This window comes from Aedes aegypti, chromosome 3, assembly GCF_002204515.2.
Source record: "Aedes aegypti strain LVP_AGWG chromosome 3, AaegL5.0 Primary Assembly, whole genome shotgun sequence".
Taxonomy (NCBI): Eukaryota; Metazoa; Arthropoda; class Insecta; order Diptera; family Culicidae; genus Aedes; species Aedes aegypti.
In genome coordinates this window covers 283654444-283671818 of record NC_035109.1, presented here as the reverse complement: position 1 = coordinate 283671818, position 17375 = coordinate 283654444, and the positions used below count along the sequence as shown (strand labels likewise).

Genomic DNA, 17375 nt, shown 5'->3' with positions numbered 1-17375 from the left:
AGAGCAACTCTCGATTGTTAATAGATGGGCCAATCTTATCCAACAGAACATGAAAATGTTTGAAAACTCAAATTGAATAATTGCATAAGAAGAAGTCAAACCTTATTAAATCGTATATGACTTGACATCTACCATGTATCGTAGATGCTCAATACTAACAAAATGACGAAAATTCAACTCTGTGGCTATTAAAAAGTTTTTAAATTTTGGACTACCCTTATCACCACATAACAGAAAAAAATTGAGAAAAACTGTAAAACTGGTTCTACTGCATCATCAAAATCAAAATTCTATCAACACGAGTATGTATTCGGTCACCTTATGGCAAAATTAAACTTTGGAAATCAGCCAAATGCGTCTAAATGTAGGAAATTAACTTTGAAATGAGTACCTTTTCAAGATTATACGGTTTTATGATGATTAAAAACTTCTCAAGTAATAATTCATATTCTAACTTGTTTTGTTTTGTTTGAAGGTAGTTTTATCATGGATTTGCAGATTTCTAGTTTTTTTAGTTACTTCATTCAATGACCTTCTGTGTAGTTTTAAGAAACTTTGGTACATGTCTTCATGAACACGCTCTTGAGCAAGATTACAAGTTCTTGACCGAGAACCAAGGATGGAAATCTAGTGAACATGATAAAACAAATGATGCATCGTGGTTGTTCTTTATCATGCGACCATAGCAACAACGACAAACCCTTAGTCGTCAAGCCATCACAACAAACTCCGCTCCGCGAAAAATTAATCGCTCGGCCTGTGAGTTGACGATCAATTGTTCGCGAATCAAAGTCTTAATTTTGGAGGATTTTTCTGATTGCACTCCACGATTTGTCTTTTAGCTTGTCGTTTTTAATCTGAAAGTCAATCGTGCGTGGTATGTGAGAGAGTTTATCCGTGAATTTTGAATTGATTCGCATTAATCGCAACATGTTACAATATCCGACAAACCCTTTGTCCTACGACAAACAGTTCATCGGATGCTCGATATATCTTTGATCATCGCGCGTGGTGAGGTGTTGAAATCATGTTGCTGCAAGAGCGACGGCCCTCTTGGACCATTCAGATACCGTGTTGTTTGTCGTTAGAGCTGATTTTTTTCCATCCTTGCCGAGAACATAATATATTCCTTTCCATCATTATTGATCCGTGCCATTACGGGGGCGCCTTGCGTGGCTTTCCGATCTATTCCCACGAAACTTGTTGTTGAGCTTGCGTCGCACAACCTTCAGAAAATGCCTGTGTTAAGTTCCAGTGGTCTTCTTCCTCTAGGCCATGACGTACTAGTTATAGGGACGAATCATTACCACTAGATGTGATTAGATGATCGATTGCATTTACAGCACAGCGTATTAGTCTAAGTTTGACGTTCAACAATGCAGAAAGTTCTTTCTGGCTCAAAATTGGTGAAAATGTTTTATGACAATGCGCATTGCGCGTTTCGGATGTTTCAAGCACGATATCCACAATGTTATATGCGTGGCAATCGAAAACCCAGGAAGGTATGAAAAAAAAAAACATAAAGTTATCATCATAGATATTTTCATTTGCATTTTGTTCGATTTACGATATGTAATATTGAGCGACATCATTTTTAAATTCGTTAACCAAACCAACTAGATAGACATAATGTGAGTTCAACTTGTCTTGAGAACTACTTGTGGAAGTTTTTTGAAAGTGTTGAGGAATGTCATAAATCCATGATTACAAATTTTAAGATACACTTGAAATTGATCTCCAACACTGTCTCTAGTATGGACCATTTTAATCCTATAAGAGGTTTATGATTGGGTTAGTGTTTGTTTGAAAAAATACTGGTTTTATTCCATGTTTTATGTAATTGGTGCAAGAGAACACTTCAAGAATAGCATAAAATTAACATTGCTACTTTCGTTGAACACTTGTTTAATTACCCCCATTAATAGCAGCTTCATTTTTTACCACAGAAAATATATTCGAATCGTAATAACTTTTTTATTTCAAGATATTTCCACCATTTTCTCACAAGTTATCAAAAAACTTTTCTAGCTTTTAAATATGTGTCGATATTGATCATTGGCCATTTGGATCCAAAGATATGCCAAAATTCCTTAGGTGACTACGCGTCGGTCAATAACCCTGGTTAATTTCTCGGACTACAGAATTTTTCTCGTATTCGGATATTCATTCTTCGGTGCATAACATTAATGAGAATATGTTGTGAAAAAATGAAGCAATTTGGTGCGGCCGTTTTTGAGTAATGGGTATTTAGGTTTCTGGTACCACGCTCGCCAAATAAAGTACTTGAAAACTTCAAAAAACATCATATCGTAACTTTCTGATATCTCTAAGAATACTTAATCGATTAAAATGATTTTTTTCTTCAGAGTAGCTTCTTATTACATGACATTGTATAGTTCATATTTTATCTTTTTGATTAATGAAAAACAAGGCAGCCAAGGACATTTTATATGGAGAATGTCGGTCCCCCAAGGATCTTCAAAAAAGATCACAAATGATTAATATCAGAACGGATTCTTAAACAAGAAGAGATTTTTGAGAACTTGTGAAAAAAAATGATAAACAAGAAAGATATCGCGGTTTGATTTTTTGCGGTAAAAAACGAAGCTGCTGGTAGAGATTATCACATATAATCTAGAAAACATGGAATGTATGTAATGCCAACAAAACATTCAACATAGGATTGCTCCATCGATCAATTTGACGCCGGATTATGGCATACATTTAAAATCATACGATCTCTATTATTTATTATTATCTTTATTATTGAACCAATAAGTGACAACATTTAGGAAGGTAAATCGTACTTGAACAAAATCTATAATAAATCGAACATCTCAGGGACCATATTAAATACATAAATTGACAAAACTTAACCATGTTCTAACCAACCAGCCAAAGCCTTTCTTTTATAAAGTGAATGTTATGTTTTGATTAGCAATGTATACATAGATAACCATATGATTTCAGATATGCTCTGAAGGATTCCAACAGCGGTAAACGTGCAGCTGTTCAGCATAACCATACTAAGGTGCTGGCTTCAAACCCCGCCGGTAGAATTTGTTTTCGGGTTGAAAATTTTCACGACTTCCCAGAGTATGTTGGTGCCTTCGGGTTAAAAAATTGCAAAATTGCTCAGTTGATAACTGTAGAATACCCGGTAATGTTGATATCTTAATGAAGGTCATTAGCATAGGATTCTGGATGTTTACATAGAGCAATCAACACAAAAAGGAATAAGATTGGAAAATGTTTATAACGCTATCTCAACACAGGGCATAAGAGAAGACTTATCGAATGTAAATCTCTTTTTACGAACCGGTACACTTCTCAAACGACGAACTTTCTTCTTCAAGTCCGTTCTGCAATCTCGTTTCTTCGCACTATACTCACAGTATCAATGCTTGCCCGCGAAATGATAGGTTTTCTCCTACTGAATTAATTTAATTATCGTAAACAACACAATTGCAATCCATCAGCACCGCAATTAAGCTTAATTATCACGCGCTCATTCATTAGGGGAGCCTCCCAGTATCAGCATCCACTACAACTGTCCTGTTGATCATTTCTCACGAAATCGTACGAAAGACACGCGACGACTTTTCTCGGGTCACGCACCCACACTCGACAAGGATTCGTATCCTTTCAGCACGATCAGAGGTCCTTCCTGGAACCGCCAAAATCTCGCGATCGCGATCAACTGTCGCGCCGTTTTTTCTCTATCGGTAAGTACGAATAAACCGCGACGGCGCGTCGTCCGTTTGCCGAAACTCGTTCCACGGAACTACATCGGGAGCAAAACAAAAAGCATAATTTTAATCCACCTCTTCGCGTTTTGGGATTTCGTTGCGCGCTGAATCCAGAAGACGACGACGACGACGATGACGACGACGCGACGGCAACACGATCTCGTTGCAATAAAGCAGCGCCGCGCCCGCGTCAAACGCGAACGAAAGAGCTAGAGAGAAGAACTGCGGCGTGCTAGCCTGGCGGCACCTCGCTGCTGCTGCTTTTGCTGTTGCGATGCTCGGCTTCCTTCGGTGGTGGGTTGGAATTGGAAAACCCCTTATTTGTTGCCGGTCGTTTCGTGTGGACACCACCCCACAGCAGGAGGGTCGATGATGACGACGAAAGCTGCGGCTGCGAGAGATTCACAGTTTGATCGATCGCGCGCATGTTTGTGTGAGTGTGTGCTGAAGGCACCTCGATTAAGCCGCGCATTCATGTTCCCGGGGTTGGCAAAGGTACACTCGGTTTGATCGAAGCGTGGCGCACCGGAGAGGGACGCTCGTTTCTCTTTGGGTAGGTTCGGTCGGCGTTTTGTTCGATGGTTGATTACAGAAATTTGGATGTGCCTTACTGAACTATGGCGGGTTGGGCTAATGATTCTATTCATAACGCAGAGCATCTGCTACCAAAGCTTCCTTCATTTCATTTAGTATGTTTAAAAGGTTTAAAGGTGCAGATGAATCGAAATCAAACCTCCTATTCTGAAAAGCACAAATTAAAAGAATATATATATATGAAACATATATCTATAGTCATGTTAACATTTCTTTACAAACAAAACATGATATTGACAATGCTCTTCAAACTTTAACAACTTCCATTGTTGAAGCCAGGGGCATATCAATACCAAAATTTGAATCCGTGATTATAGACGATGATCTTAAACTCTTGATCCGCCTTAAAAACGTGAGGAGAAGGCAATTTAAACATACTCGCGATCCTGCTATGAAAATTATATGGCAGGATTTGCAGAAAGAAATCAAGAAACGTTTTGCACAATTAAGAAACAAAAATTTTGAAAATAAGATTTCTCAATTGGACCCTGGCTCTAAGCCCTTTTGGAAATTATCTAAAAATTCGAAAAAACCTCAGAAGCCAATATCGGCATTGAAAGAGGAAAACAAATTATTACTAACTAATTGCGAAAAAGCTCTAAAACTTGCTATGCAGTTTGAAAGCGCGCAGAATTTTAATTCAGGACTTACTAGTCCGATAGAAAATCGAGTTACTCAGGACGTCGAAAATATTCTCAATCAAGAGAACGTCTTCAAAAATTCCTGGGAGACTAATTTGGAAGAAGTGTAAACTATTATTAAAAAAATCAAAATATGAAAGCTCCTGGCGATGATGGAATTTTCTACATCCTCATCAAGAAACTTCAAGAAAACAGATTATCATTCTTAGTTGAGATATTTAACAAATGTTTTTAATTAGCAAATTTAACAAATGTTTTTAATTAGCAAAATGCTAAGGTTGTATCAATTTTAAAACCAAACATTAATCCTGCAGAAACTTCTAGCTATCGTCCAATCATATTGCTTTTCTCCATCAGTAAACTTTTTGAAAAGGTTATTTTGAACAGAATAATGGTCCACATCAACGAAAATTCAATTGTTGCCAATGAACAGTTCGGACCCCGCCTTGGACATTCGACCACTTATCAACTTTTACGTGTAACAAATTTGATTATTTCCAACAAATCTGGAGGCTATTCTACTGGTCTTGTTCTTCTAGACATAGAAAAAGCATTTGACAGTGTTTAGCATGACGGCTTTACCGTAAAATCAAAAACTTTGATTTTTCAACATACATTGTAAGAATAATTCAAAGTTATCTGTCAAGTCGTACACATCAGGTTAATTATCAGAGCTCCATTTCTGAAAGACTTCCTGTAAGAACTGGTGTTCCTCAAAGCAGCATTTTGGGACCAATATTATATAATATTTTCACATCTGACTTACCTGAGTTACCTCAGGGATGACCAAAATCCATGTTTGCTGATGGAAAAAGCCTCTCCACCAAAGGACGAAGTCTGCGTGTCATCTGTAGTAGTTTGCAAAAAAGTTTGGATATATTTTCTTCATACAAAACGTCGAATGCATAAAAATTGAATCCCAAAACGTTGAATTATTTATTCTTTTAAAAGAGAATCATTTTTCCAAAAATATTTGTTCCCTTCAAATGCTACTATTTTGACGATCTAGCTTTTAGAGTTTTGTCATTTCGACTTTTTGATTTTCAATGTTTTGACATTCGACGGTTTGTATTTTTTGCTCATACTTTTTGTTTTGAATAAGCAACAATTCTTTTGAAAATCTTATTTTTCGAATTATTTTGTAAAAATGAAGATGATATATAATAGTTAACTTTCATAGAACGGGTGTTCAAAACAAAAATGAGTGTTTTTCCAGTCAAACAGTAATTGTTTTTCAATTCGCGGAGTATTTACTGTTTCGATGCCGTCTTCATTCGAACTAACATCGCCCAAGGGAACAGAAACATGCCACCCATTTTTAGAGTCCAGAGAGTAATTCTTTTGCAGAAAAAAGTTCACGCTCTTTGCTCTAATCACAGAAAGATATTGAAATTATTCTCATTTTCATTGAACACCAATTACATCGCTTTTAGTGATAAACTGATATTTTTTTCGAATGGCAAACGAGAACAAGGTTCAAAATCCATTTTCTAAGTAGAATCTTCCAAAGTTTCAATAACAAACCATTACCGTCTAATCTAGCATCCACATTCAGTACATTTCTTAAATAAAATATTCATCATCAAAGCATTTCAAAGTTTTCCAATATTTGTGATGTATTGTTTTTTTATTTTAAATACTTTTCGTTTTCAATTCTACATAATTCAATGATGAAAATGATTATTACTGAATGAATATTATAAAAGGTACAGGATCATTTTAAAAATAAGGAATTATTAGTTGCTCACAATCTAAAAAACATAGAAGCGTTTGGTGTTTTAAGCATTGATTGTTACGCAAAATTCACATTCATATTTTGCTTGTAAAGTTTTGTATTGGGATTTCCACTAAATAAATCAGTTGCTTCACGAGTTTTTTTGCGATTCATCATATCTTTGTATGACGAAATTTACGAATAAATTTCAATTTCCCAATATTGAGAAAAATCCGGCATTAAAAATGAAATTCATATGTGATTTCAACGATAACTCCGAACGCATAAAGTTGTGCTAGGTAAAGAAAGTTATCATAGCATTGAAAATTTCGTGATACTTCACTTCAAGCTATTGTCGTGTTTAATCCATATTGAAAACATTATTCCAGTGAAATGAACCATACGAAATAAAACTTTATGAATAAAAATGTTCTCTTCCTTCAGTTTCTTGTTCCGGTGCGCCACGTCATTCCAAGAAAATTGAGGGAACCAAGATCTTTAAAAGTTTGGGAACCTCTGAACTACAAAATTTACACTGAAACTTTTAGAATTGAGATTGGCTTCATGAGAAATTCGAAATGTAACGAGGACATGATCAGAATCAAAGTCAGCGTAAATATTCAGTTGACTGCAAACATAACTATAGTAGATTAAGACCAAATCAATCTTAGAAAGGATTATACAGTAAGGACCCAATTTTATCAGCCCCTGGACTAATTTTAGGCTGAGTAAATCGGGAACCTTTTAAAATCGGGACATTTTTTTTTTTGTTTCTGTTTATTAATTTTTGACGTGGTAATATTGATTTACAAACAATATAGACTTTAAAGGGGGAGGGGTTTCCTAGAATATGTCTTTAAAAGGGTAAAAGGAAAATAAAAAAAAATGTTTTGGAAACTCATAACTCAAAACCGGTGTGTTTGAATAAATTTATGGCAAAAATTGAATGAGAGGCAAGATTGAATCCACTAAATATTATATTTAAACCGAGTTTCTCAAAATCGTCGTTTCATTTGTTTTTTTTTTTCGAAATGCATTTTTGACTAATATTTTGAACAGGTCATAATTGCATCTGATAGGCATGAATCAGCAATAATTTGCCGAAAGTTCAATTTTATTGTTTAATTGAAGCTGTGCTAGAATTATGGCGAATGTAACGTGATTGATTTCTCTTCACCGATCCTTGGATGATGGTGAAAAGATGCAAGTTTGCTTCGCTAACTAGCGTCTTGAAGTGAAAAAATGCTACGATACTTGTATCATGGACTTTAATTCGCAGAAGAGAGGATGAATAGAATTGGTGAATGGCTGGGCATTAGACAGTTTCACAAAAATCAAACTACCAGACAAATTTTCATCCAATTTGGAGAAGATTAGGAGGTGCCTCAAGTCGAATTTGTGTTTTTTGGCTATTTTTTATATTCCAAAAATTCTAACAAGAATTTGGAATAAGGAAAATCAAAATAAATACCACTAGTTGAACGTATTATTAGTACTTTACAACTTTTGAGAACACTGTATGCCGATTAGAGATGGTTTTGACCTCATAAAATTGATTTCTGTTCATTAAAAAACCTGTAAAACATACATATATCAACAGTTGTTGATCTACAAGATTCTTAACCGCATGTCTAATCATAAAAATTCAACCGTAGTGTCATTTCTTTGTTATTTCTGAACATTATCGTAGTACACCATTTTCGTATCCGAATTACAGATAAATTGTAAAAAATCGTCGGAAATACGACATTCCTTATTCCCCTGCATTTAGAGCTGCTGCCAAATGGCGCAATTGCTGACATGTAACAAAATTGAACATAGTAGATTTGCTTTTTCAATGATGAATGATGATTGAAGAAAACAGCTATCAAATGTCATCAACGCAGTCGTCATCAACTCCTATCCTTACCTCCTCGCGGTACTGACCGGGGTACGAGTTACCTAAGAGAAGATCGGGTAACCAACCCCCGGTGGAAACTTTGGTCGTATGCTGACAGGAAAGGGTGGTTTGCTTTTGCTTTTGCTTCGGCAAACCTTGAGCGTCGGTACTCCATGTTAGGAGCGGCTCACAAAAGCGTCTGTTCCCCATGTCAGGGGCGGCTGATCACTGATCACTAAGCTAAACTGTGCACTATGGTCCTCCGAATATTTCGGGGGAATGGTCCTCCGGAAATCTAGGGGGTTAGTGTTAGGCCCTGCAAGCCAGCCGTAAAAAAATCAAGCAACGAATAATCAACGAGAGAATACAAACCGGGACAATCGGCGAAGACCACAGCGACGTAAAGGGACTAGCAATTGGAAGCTCGGTACGTGGAACTGTAAATCTCTCAACTTCATCGGGAGCACACGCATACTCGCCGACGTGCTGAAGGACCGTGGATTCGGCATCGTAGCGTTGCAGGAAGTGTGTTGGAAGGGATCAATGGTGCGAACGTTTAGAGGTAACCATACCATCTACCAGAGCTGCGGCAATACACATGAGCTGGGAACAGCTTTTATAGTGATGGGTGATATGCAGAGGCGCGTGATCGGGTGGTGGCCGATCAATGAGAGAATGTGCAAGTTGAGGATCAAAGGCCGGTTCTTCAACTTCAGCATAATAAATGTGCACAGCCCTCACTCCGGAAGCACTGATGATGATAAAGACGCTTTTTACGCGCAGCTCTAATGCGAGTACGACCGCTGCCCAAGCCACGACGTCAAAATCATCATAGGAGATCAAAACGCTCAGGTTGGCCAGGAGGAGAAATTCAAGCCGACGATTGGAAAGTTCAGCGCCCACCGGCTGACGAACGAAAACGGCCAACGACTAATTGATTTTGCCGCCTCCAAGAATATGGCCATTCGTAGCACCTACTTCCAGCGCAGCCTTCCATACCGATACACCTGGAGATCACCACAGCAGACAGAATTGCAAATCGACCACGTTCTGATTGATGGTCGGCACTTCTCCGACATGATAATAAATCTTCGAGCTGTTTAGTAGAATACCTATAAGTAGATGAAAAAACCGAATTTAGTACTATACCATTTAATTCCACTAGAGTTTGTATCCTTTGACAGATACGCGTATTTCGACCTCAACCTCAACAAGTCGAGTCTAGTACACGACACTGAAGACGGCCTTACAGTTGAGGTCGAAATACGCGTATCTGTCAAAGGATACAAACTCTAGTGGAATTAAATGGTATAGTACTAAATTCGGTTTTTTCATCTACTTCTCCGACATTATCGACGTCAGGACCTATCGTGGCGCTTACATCGACTATGACCATTATCTGGTGATAGTCAAACTGCGCTCAAAACTCTCCGTCATTAAGAACGTACGGTACCGACGGCCGCCCCGGTATGACCTAGAGCGGCTCAAGGCTCGAGGCTGCATTACCGGAAGAGGGTGAGCTGGACGAAGCCCCTCTTGAGGACTGCTGGAGAACAGTAAAAGCAGCCATCAACGATGCAGCTGAGAGCAACGTCGGGTACGTGGGACGGAGTCGACGGAACGATTGGTTCGACGAGGAGTGCCAGGAGGTTTTGGAGGAGAAGAATGCAGGAGGTTAAGGATGCCATTCACCAGCTCAAGAACAATAAAGCAGCTGGTAAGATGATATCGGAGCTGAACTCGGAGCTGGCCATTTGCCTGCATCGGCTGATAGGCACAATCTGGGAAACAGAACAGCTACCGGAGGAGTGGAAGGAAGGGGTAATATGCCCCATCTACAAGAAAGGTGACAAGTTAGATTGTGAAAACTTTCGAGCGATCACCATTCTAAAGAGCTATGGAAAATCATGGACGAGAACAGCTTTTCCGGAAACCCCAAGGATATTTTCATAAATTGGGACAAATGCCTAGCCAAAATCTACGTTATTATCTCTGGCAACGTAAATTTTCACATTTACGATTATTCAGTTGTTAAAACAGTATATTTATGAAAGTCTGTTGTGAAATAATGAAGCAAATTTGTGCAACCGGTTTCGAGCAACGAGCATGTATGGTACTGCTTTTACTCAAGCCGTATAAAGATCTTAAAATTTTCAAAAACATCGCTATGTTATATTCAGATTTCTAACTGACAACTCAATCAATTTGCATGTATTTATTTTAGAAAAACTTCTTCATACCAATCATTGTATATCCCATATTTTATATTATTAATAAATTTGCTGCATACAAAATACTTTTATATAAGGAATGCCGGTCCTCCTCCCAAGAAATATGGCAATTACTACAAAATCAGGTGACTGGTTATCAAAATCATTACTAATTCTCAAAATACAGAAGTTTTTTTGAAAACTTATAACACATGGTGTAAAAACATCGAAAAGCAAAAAAGTTATTGTGATTTTTTTTAAAGTGAAAATGCTCACAAAACATGAAGCTGAGGAACAGGAGTAGTTCTAGTTGGAGTGTAACCCCAGAAAGAAGGAGATCAATAATTAGTAGTCTAATGTATGTTTTACTAACAAAATTATCTGAGTTAGTTTTACTGGCCTCGAACAAAGAAGACGTTGCTACTTCCAGTATCTACAATAGCTTTGATACAACAAAGTTGAGTATGTTAGGAATTTGAGACAAAACGGTATATGATATTGAATTTCATTATGACATGATGATTTTTTTCCTATCTCTAACTGCTTTCAATTCATTGAAAGAAAATCTCATACGAGATCAGTTTAATTATTAACACGATAAAACATGAACGAAAAGTACTCTATTCTAAGTAGGCTGACAAAATCGTGTCACAAGGCTGACAAAATGGGGGATAGACAAAATCGGGTCAGCACTATAGTAGTGAAAAGAAAACAAGTAGGGCAATCAGGTATTGAATTAAGAAATAGCCTAAGGAAAACAACGTCAAATGCCCTGCTGTTGGAACAACTTTGAATATTGTTCCACGAATGATGTTGACATAAAAGTCTCGAATGACAAAATGTTTAGACTTAAAGGGCGAACACGAAATTATTGCGACACATTCAACAGGGCATAACTTTTCTACCATTGGGTAAAAAGAAACCAAATTTTGCACACTTTCTCATTGATGTGTATTGTTTATATGCTGGCAAACTCGAAGTCGTGTTTTTCGATTCAACGAAAATGGAGGTGAATCAACGCGAGTCGAGATAACAAATTCTTTCCAAACACATGGAATTGACCTGTCGCACCGGCAGTTGGGAAAAATGTTGAACATTCACCATTCAACCGTATCCATAGTGTTGAAACGGTTCCAGGAGCGGTTTACGTTGGACCACGGCAAAGGAGCTGGAAGAAAACTGGGACCGGAGAACAAAAAGACGGAGGGAAAGGTGAAGCGGATGATTAAAGTAAATCCCAACGTCTCAAGCCGTGATTTGGCTAAAAAGGTCGGCATGTACAGAATGCAAAGAAAAGAGCTGAACTACATGCATACAAGGTACAGAACTTCCCAAACCGCGATGAGCGGCAACAATCGACGGCTAAAACTCGGGCACGGAAGCTCTACGAGAAGATGCTGACAAAATATGGCTGCTGTGTGATGGACGACGAAACGTACACGCAGCGAACTGGACTATTTAAATTCATACATTTTGCCTTATGAAAGGTGAAACGATTATTGCAATGCGAGCGCTTTCTGTACCGTTCCAGCATCACTCCACATTAAGGCGTCGATAGGCGCGTGGTATACGCACGGGCCTATCGATCGCAAGGTTCTTGGTTCGATTCCAGACATGAATCTGCCAAACTGTCCGGAGCTGCGCCCGGTGGTACAGTACTGGGCACCCAAGTAACACCAAATACATCTTTTTGTGCAGCATGACCGATATATTGTTATATTGAAGCTCTATTTGAGTATTATATAACATCTTGTGTTATATATGAGCTATAGTACAGTATTCGAGAAACATGTCATGTAAGATCATGAAGTAGAAATAAAACAAACGGTCTAGGTATTATTATAGCTTCATGAGCGTTAATATAACTTTTTAAGATTTAAACCGCACATGTTTACGTTATCAAAACGTATGCGCTAAAAAAGTAGTTTGAACTAGTTTTCAATAACATTCAAACACCATGAAGATGCATTAACATCAGGCAAGTTGTTCATATTGACCCGGGCCTTTCTAACCCACTCCCGTATCACGATCAAAGTTTTGAATCTTAATTTTTAAGGTGACGAAAAGACAATTTTCAGCTGGTATAAACTTTACAAACCATTTTACACCTATCAAAGTGGAGGCTATCTAAGCACTTCGCACAACTTTTCCACACTTTTACAATCGGACATACGATGCCACAAAAATTTGATGAAAATTAAAAAAAAAAGATTTCATCCAGTCTCGAACACGTGACCTTTGGATTCAGAAGTCAACACCTAATCACTACACCACCAAGTAATGCTTAGTAGAGCTGAGATTGTTCACCAATATAAATGCAAGCCTTCTATACAGTAGCACATGCTCTGTTATTCTTTGAAGTCCATCGTCATCACAGCTAAGCTACAGCGATTGCATTCGATGCTATTCGAGATTGACATATGATGTGTTACAACAGTATTATAATCCTATTGAAAAACATCTTGTGGTGAAATACAGTCATTGTACGGTTTGATGATTACAAGTTGCCTCATATAATATAAACATATAACATATGTTTTTGATGGGTATTGAATACGTTGATTATACAAGTATATGACTTCATTACCTTTCTTGAAAATGAGATGGTAAGTAAAACGTCAGTAGCGCATTATGAACACCTGTTTGAGCCAACTTGATGGTTTGAGGTTTATGCATGTTATTTTTACGTCTTAAATACGTTGTTCAAACAAACTATACAAGCGCTTCAGTTGCCACGTGGCACGTACGAATGCAAAGTAAAAATTTGCCGGGGCAACATTGACGGTCCAAAAAATTGCCACGGCACAGTGTATAAAGTCGTTTGATTTATGCTGTCCGAATGTTAATTTGAGAAGTGAGCGCAATAAACACATTGTGATTATCCACAAGTAGAGTGTTATTCAGGGTAGTTCGATTGATATTAATGTGGATGTTACTTAGTAACATGATTTTCATAAAAAGTTTAGAATATTTAATGGATAAACATCCAAACATTTTTTGACGGCACTGCTGGCTTCGTGAGGAAGACACCATATTGTGTTTCTGACATTAGGAATTGATCCGCTGAAAAATTCTATGATGGTACACATATTTTTAGGTTAGTTTGTTTTGTTCTTCCATTTAATTGAGGCGCATGAATTTACATGTATTAAAATTGTGCATTTCACAATAAATCTGGAGCCGCATACAGTTTGAGTACACTATTGGGAATCAACAGAAGAAAAGTTAATAATCACCATGAGCAATTCGTGGAGAGAAAAAAAAAAACATTCGCTTTCATTTTTTTTATTTTGTTTTGAACTGATGCTATCAAAACAAAAATAGATGTTATTTGTAAAGCAATACATCTTCTTAGCTTCAATATAACAAGTAAGTATTAGTGATGCTATGTAATACATCTTTAACACATAATTGTATGTTCTAATGATGAATTGGGAAACATCTTCTATGGCATGAAAGATGTTTTATAAGTCGCCATTTTTTGCGCTGTTTCGGTGAATAAGTGTACAAAATAAAGTTATCCATATTCACCACAAAACATACCAATTTGTATGAATCAAGTATTTTATTCATTTATAAAACAAGTTGTGTTACTTGGGCAATAATGAAGCGTGAAATTCGGAAGAGCAAGAATACGGTCAAAGACGAGAAGGACATGTTGAGAAAATGAAAAAAAAAAAAAAAAAACTGAGAAACTGGTACCGGATGACACTGTAAAGACTTTGATGGAGGGCATCAAGTAAAAATGCCTTCAATTTTGCACTCAAGGTTTCATCGATTAACTTTTCTTTTGATTTTTGAAGTAAATATATGTATAAAACTACCCTTAAATTTTGGTTTTATTCTAAACATTATGAGAAAATTGGCATGACATTTTCGGTGTCGCGATAATTTCGTGTCCGCCCTTTATTGCAAGTCAATCCTTTCAAGTCAGCTTGAAGCAGACGAGCATTAAAAAGGTAAATAAGTAGCTAGCAAAGTATATTTATCAAGCTTTGTTTCAACAGAAATACCCAAAATGTTAAGACGGCCTTACATTAGAGGTCGAAATACGCGAAATAGCGGAATTAAATGATGTAATCAGGGCCGCATTTACGGGGGGGTCGAGGGGGCCATGGTCCCCGGGCCCCCACAAATCTCGATAAAATATTAATTTCGTTTTTTTTTTTTTCGATAATTAGAATCGATGCAATAGTACATACTTTTTGGAAACGCATCATATGATTTGAATTTTGTTTTAATAATGGGCGAAATTTTTGGAAAAAAAAATTAATGTTATATTACTTAAACAAAATATTCAATCATTCAGAAAGGGATTTTGTTGACTTTACGAGAAACAAGAAGCTCAAGGAGGATTCAAAAACGATTTGGATAAACAAGTAGAGTGCCATTCTTAATGATTTTCTAACATTTCCAACTACAACGGAAGTTTTCCCCACGAAGTTTAAAACTAGGTTCGAATGCAATTTATATATCTGCAGATCGATTAATAGGACATAATTATTTGACTATTTATTTTGAAAATTACTTCATAGATCACATTGCAGACCTGGTAGCGTTTAAGTGCCTTGCATATAGGAACTTTAGAGAACTCTAGCTTGTATGCTACTGTATGAAGTTTTTCATTATTATTTCTAGGAATTTCATGAGAAATTTCCAAAGATTCTGAGATAATTCCGAAGACCTAGTTATTATTTTCTGTAGAATTCCTCCAAGATTTTTTCTAAGGAATTCTTCAAGAATTTGGTTTTGGAAATCTGAAGAATATAACCTGGATGTTAACAAGGATAACAAAAGAATTTACCCAGGGATTCCTCCATAGATTTTTGTAGATATTTTTAAAGAAAGGTCTAAGTCCTCCATGATTGTATCAGGTTAATCTTCCATCGATTTCCTAAGTACAACTGTAGAATTTGGTTGAAGGATTAGTGAAAAAATATCTGGTGTAACTCCTAGTAGTCCTACTAGTCTTTGGAAAAAAAAAAACTCTGAATGATCCCTGAGGAAATGACTGAAGATGAATCGTTGTAGTGTACAATTTCTGGAAGTATTGGTAGAGGAATCTCCAGAAAAAAAATCTAAAGGAATCCCAGTATGAGTCCCTGAAACTATTTCAGATGAAATCTTTGGCAAAATTAACAAGAAGATTTCTTGAAGTTTTTCTATGAGATATGTGAGAAAAAAATTTTAAAGAACCTGCTGAAAAGCTGCATTGAAGTATTTGATTTTTTTTCTCTGGAGCCCGTAGAATAGGATTCTCTGCAATCCAAATGAGAGAAGAAGATACTCTGGAGAGCATTTTGATTAAAATACAGATCTTAGAGACCTGTTATTAAAAATAGAGACTATTCGGAAACATTCGTTAAAATAGAAACAGTCTCTAGAAACAGACCTGCTACAAGCCCTTTAGCCATGTTTCCAACTCGAAACTGCTAAATAAATCTGTTTGTTCAACAACTTGAATACTAAACATGTATAGAATAACCACAATTAATATTAAGAAACCTATAAGTAGAGAATCATCAATCGAATTTTGTTGTTGACATAGACATTAATTAACAATGACAAAAAAATATTTAATTTATCCTCCAAATATATAAAATCCATTAAGAAGTATTAAAAATAAAATTACCTACATAAACCTAAATTTAAAATTGGTTTACGTTCATACGGGATTTGAAGTATTTGTTAACGTTATAAAATAATTTGACTCTGGTAATGGAAAACTTTTAAAAACATTACGAAAATCTAGTTTAATATTAATTTTTTTTTTCTTGGAAAAAAACCCCCACATTCGTAAATCCGGTCCTGGTTATAGTACTTAGTTCTTTTTTTCTTCTTCTTCTTTCTGGTGTTACGTCCCAACTGGGACAAAGCCTGCTTCTCAGATTAGTGTTCTTATAAGCACTTCCACAGTTATTAACTGAGAGCGTTCTTTGCCGATTGACCATTTTTGCATGTGACAGGTACGAAGATACTCTATGCCCAGGGAATCGAGAAAATTTCCATCACGAAAAGATCCTCGACCAGCGGGATTCGAACCCACGACCCTCTTTTTCTATCTATCCCAAATGTTATTGCAAATGACAAAATAAGTCGATGTTTTATACGCCTATGAGTTATGATGGTAACATGCTCCATCCAGTCGATCATTTTCATAAACGAAAAAGTTCGGAACTTTTTTGAGTACGGAATCAGGTTTCAAATAGGTTACAGTAATATGCTGCCTGTTGGAAATTCAAACAGCTCGCCCTCATTACCATTCAAATGACAAGCAGTTCCAAATATTTATAATTTTATTTGGATGTATTAGAAAAACGTAATCCAATTATAACATGATTTATGAATTTCACGCCAACTTGTACTAATAGTAACACCTCAACGTGGATAGAAGCAATATTAAGTGATTTAAGAGTGTGAATAAAATTTACTCTATAACTGCTTATTAATCGATCATTTATTGGAGAAAAACAATTATTCGAGATTCTCCCTGCCTTATTATTATTGCGAAATACGTTGCCGTTCGTCTGCTAGCACGAATATCCACCATTCGCTTGCGAAAAGAACAATTCCAAAGTTGGATTCCGC

General features: G+C 36.6%; 1 protein-coding gene across 6 annotated transcripts in view; it reads right to left on the bottom strand.

Moving 5' to 3' along the window:
• LOC110678958 (protein gooseberry-neuro) overlaps positions 1 to 3992 on the bottom strand; it is a 163078-nt gene extending 159086 nt beyond the window's left edge. For 3 of the 6 annotated variants that reach the window (XM_021852684.1, XM_021852686.1, XM_021852687.1), the window contains exon 1: positions 3320 to 3992. The gene's annotated coding sequence lies outside the window, so the exon portion shown is untranslated. The remainder of the gene's footprint in view (positions 1 to 3319) is intronic. The other 3 variants (XM_021852685.1, XM_021852688.1, XM_021852689.1) reach the window with 2 other exon arrangements.
• Between the last annotated feature and the right edge of the window lie 13383 nt (positions 3993 to 17375).